Source organism: Bos mutus, chromosome 12, assembly GCF_027580195.1.
Source record: "Bos mutus isolate GX-2022 chromosome 12, NWIPB_WYAK_1.1, whole genome shotgun sequence".
Taxonomy (NCBI): domain Eukaryota; kingdom Metazoa; phylum Chordata; class Mammalia; order Artiodactyla; family Bovidae; genus Bos; species Bos mutus.
Genome location: NC_091628.1, coordinates 60,870,065 through 60,875,149, shown reverse-complemented (window position 1 = coordinate 60,875,149; position 5,085 = coordinate 60,870,065).

The window sequence follows — 5,085 nt, the reverse complement described above, 5'->3', positions numbered from 1 at the left end:
AAGAAGCCAAGTGTAAATTTCAGCCTCCCTTTGAAGGAACAATGCTGCAAGTGTTTTCTCTCTTGGATGGAGAACTACTGGTATTCATGGAACAACTCAGAATCAGGGAACCCAAAATAAAGTCACATCCAGAATTCATAGTACCCTGCTGTCTAGAAGGTATATTCTTGCTATGCAATAAGCCTTCAGTGGCAGAGCCCATAGAATACTCACTGAGAACAGGTGCATATCATCAATTTCATGGTTATCCATAAAAAAACACTGTCAAGCTTGTACAAAGCACCCCATATTTCTTTAGACCCAGGGTTACAGAACACATGATTAATCAGAAAATTTTATGTCTTCACCAGGGGTCTGTGGCATTGAGATACATATCACATTTCAATAAAACAGCTCAGCGAAAGTGTAGGCCAGCTCACTTACCTTTCCTGCACACTGGAAGAATAAGAAGCTGAGCAAAGATTTCAGCAGATTCAGAATATGGCAAACTGGAAGCACCCTGAAACGTAACAGGATTTCTATTTTGAACCTACAGAGTTTGCTTCCTGCTAAGATGCAGTAGTATCCATATTTACTGTAAATTTACTTCTCTGACACTCAAAAATGACAGTGTCAATGCAAATCAGTGATCCTAAAGACATGGCAAGCAAGCATTGTGAGGCGAGTACTCACCCAAATTTACTGCCTTTAGAGAATTTTCAGGAGTAGATCAAGGAGGGAGAACCAGGTAGTCTAGTTGACATCCTAAGTAGAGAAAATGGAGCTGATGATGAGAATAGGACAAGGAAGCTAGAATTTAGGGAAGACTAATGTAGAGGAGAGAGTTACACAGAGAGAGAGAGATCCAGGCATCTTCAGAGTCTTCCTTCGTTATTCATTAGAGTACTGATCAGAATATGCATGTGAGAAAACAAGTTGAGTCTGGGAAAGAGCCACCCAATCCAATTAGAGCTAACATTTTTAAAGCATCCACAAACAGCTGGGTACACCACTTTTTTTTTTTTTTTGGTAAATAGCCAGAGAGCAAAACCTTTTGACTCACAGATCACAGAAACTCAACAAACGCCAAGTCCAAGAACTATAAAGACAGCTATACCAAGCCACATCATGATGAAATTACTCCAAACCAGTATTAAAAAGAACATCTAAAAGCAGTCTGAGTTTAAAAAGACACATCACAGTACACAGAAGAACAAATATAAAGATGACCTTGCAGATAAGCCCCTCTGGACTAATTTAATGTCCTGTTATTGCTTTTCGATGAGAATGTATAGCAGTAATTGATGTGTTATACTCCTGTAATTCCCCATCTCATAAGTGTCAGAAAGAATTATATTGATAGGAAAGGGCTGCATGTACAGAACTGCATCTCTGATGACCCATTTCAACTCTATGAAACTGATTTGTTTTGTTTTGTTTTTTTAATTGTAACTTCTGAAAGCAGCCTTCTCACAGGTATCTCTTGGAGTCTGGGCTCCTAGCCTCCATAACAGGACTCAGCTATTAGCTTATGAATGGGGTCATTTTACAATCAGAATGCCAGATCCAGGAGACCTTTTGATTCTCTGACCTGCTATTTAAATTCTTGTGTGGGAATGGCATCAGCCTACAGCACTTTGTTTTTTTAGCATAAAAGTAGATTAATCTGCCAACCATAACCCTTTTGAAAATAAGGCTTCTGTCTAGCACAAATCTGTCTACTGTACTGTCATTCTACTGAGAAGTAATCCCCCAACACACCCAAGACAATGGATCCATGAAAATGTCAATATATTGAAATACCTATGAATATTCACTGAATTTATTTTCACTCCTTGTTTTTAATTTATCTTTATGGAGCATCCAGGATATCTAACAGACATCCAAGTAACAACAAATTCTTTTCACCAGAATCACTTGGAATGTTATCAATTTAAAGATCCAGTATGTTGCTATATAGAATGTCAAGTCAATCAAAATGCTATAGACTGTAATAAGGCAGATAGCAGGATAGGTAAAATAATCTTGAGGATAAGACAGTGATGTGCTCCTGTCTTTTTATTGGAAAACAAATTGCTTTTGATTCTCCCTGCTGAGTATTTGAAATAATACATTTATAGAATTAGTGATTACATATTTAAATAAATCAGTAGCTGCATATTTCATTGACTTATTCTGGTGAAGACCCCATATCCAGCAGAGTGAGTCAGTGAGGACAAGACTTCATTGTGTAGGTAAACACCATCATTTGCTTTGACCCATTTGGCTTTCACAGACAGCCAATAGGTGAAGACATAGAAATGCACTGGTGTGGGAAGAACTGCTATTTTTAAGTAGCTCAATGGTCTTTTTTAGACAAGGGCTGATGAGAAGAGATGTTGGAGAACTTGGTTTCCTGATGGTAATGGAGTTGATAAGATCCCCCCCCCACACACACACACAAAAAATAAATAAATAGTGGAGGCCAGGTGTTGGTACTTAATCAGATAAAGTGAAATGAATTCAATTGTTGTAATAAGTAGAGATACAAAACTGACAGGATGGCTTGACCCCCAGAGAGCTACGGAGATATTTAATAGAACATGGACTTCCCAGGGGTAAGAAACATTAACAGTCAAAAAGGATAATGCTATGTGTAAAACAAAATGCATTCAGGTAGATGATCAGGAGGCAACAGGCAGCACTGCCAATAAACTGGCATAAACTTTTGCCGTTTTTAAGCTTGAACCACTAAGAAGCTCAGAAACCCATTGACTGAAGGGAAGTCTTTCTCTGAGAAAGGATGCTGAAACACTGTAGCAAGAATGAACAATAATAATTCCTCTATTTGTTCCACCAAGTACCCTATAGCTATTTACTCAGGCAAACATACATAAGTAAAAAGGAAATACCAAAACATACTGGATACTGGATTTAAGGACTCAAAGCATCATCATTTCACCCTTATTAGAGTAGGAGTTTACAGTACTTAGATGATCAGTGGAGCTTAGTTCTATGTCCAATTCACAGTGAATATGGTGAATCTATGGGTGTACTTTATGGCACTTTTCCCAGTGCCTGAATATATAATTGGAATGGGCACACTTGTAAAGTGGCAGAATGACTACATTGGTTGCTTGGTCTATTGAATGAGAACTATTAGAGTGAAGAAGATCAATACAGAAACTAAGTTTTTAGTTGGCTAAAAAAGTAAAAATAATAATTTTATCCTTATAGGAAGGCAATGCTTAGTTCAGTCACTCAATCATGTCCGACTCTTTGTGACCCCAGGAATGGCAGCACGCCAGGCCTCCTGTCCATTACCAACTCCCGGAGTTCACTGAGACTCACATGCATCGAGTCAGTGATGCCATCCAGCCATCTCATCCTCTGTCGTCCCCTTCTCCTCCTGCCCCCAATCCCTCCCAGCATCAGAGTCTTTTCCAATGAGTCAACTCTTCGCATGAGGTGGCCAAAGTACTGGAGTTTCAGCTTTAGCATCATTCCTTCCAAAGAAATCCCAGGGCTGATCTCCTTCAGAATGGACTGGTTGGATCTCCTTGCAGTCCAAGGGACTCTCAAGAGTCTTCTCCAACACCACAGTTCAAAAGCCTCAATTCTTTGGCACTCAGCCTTCTTCACAGTCCAACTCTCACATCCATACATGACCACAGGAAAAATCATAGCCTTGACTAGATGGACCTTTGTTGGCAAAGTAATGTCTCTGCTTTTGAATATGCTATCTAGGTTGGTCATAACTTTCCTTCCAAGGAGTAAGTGTCTTTTAATTTCATGGCTGCAGTCACCATCTTCAGTGATCTTGGAGCCCCCAAAAAATAAAGTCTGACACTGTTTCCACTGTTTTCCCATCTATTTCCCATGAAGTGATGGGATCGGATGCCATGATCTTCGTTTTCTGAATGTTGAGCTTTAAGCCAACTTTTTCACTCTCCACTTTCACTTTCATCAAGAGGCTTTTTAGTTCTTTTCACTTTCTGCCATGCAGGTGGTGTCATCTGCATATCTGAGGTTATTGATATTTCTCCCGGCAATCTTGATTCCAGCTTGTGTTTCTTCCAGCCCAGCATTTCTCATGATGTACTCTGCATATAAGTTAAATAAGCAGAGTGACAATATACAGCCTTTACTCCTTTTCCTATTTGGAACCAGTCTGTTGTTCCATGTCCAGTTCTAACTGTTGCTTCCTGACCTGCATACAAATTTCTCAAGAGGCAATGCTTACTGCCCCCTTAAATTACTTTATTCAGGCACAGTGATCTCCTCCAGATCGTCACTTAAATCACCACACTGGCACGAAGAAAAACCTAACAGATCCCTATTGAACAAGAGGACCATTTTGTGTTTCACACCAGAAATACACTTAAACACTAAGGATAAAATTATCTATCTTCTGCTCTTTCCCCGTCATAATATCTTCCAAATATCTAAGAACATCCGCATTTTGAGTATATATCTGAAGGGTATAAAAACATGGAAAGTTTTCATAAGACATACAGTTGGTGGAGGACACATGAAATGTTAAGAATGCGTTATATCAGAAGAAAATTTAATGTTTCTAGTGGGACAACCAAATAAGCTCTCCAAAGTAGACTATCTTATAACATCCTATGCCTTACACTACTAAGAAAGAATCATAATACTAGAAAACCTCTTTGGGTACTAGAAGTGATAATATATTCTATACTTGAGAATACTACCTCTACCAATTTATAGGAAAGACAAAAGTGAAAGTGTAGGAAAGACAAAAGTTAAAATGAAGTTGCCCAGTCATGTCCGACTCTTTGAGACCCCGTGGACTGTAGCCCACCAGGTTCCTCCATCCATGGGATTCTCCAGGCAAGAATACTGGAGTGGGTTGCCATTGCCTTCTCCAGGGATCTTCCCAAGCCAGGGATCGAACCCAGATCTCCCGTATTGCAGGCAGATGCTTTAACCTCTGAGCCACCAGGGAAGCCAACCTAACTTTAAATATTGCCTAAAGTAAAAAATGATTCTGCTATGGGTGTAGTCCATAGTGTAAACAGACCAGTTGTTTGGGCCAAAGTATCAGCCAAACACTATGGTTATAGAAGAATCTGTGATGAGATATGATACCATGTGGCAATG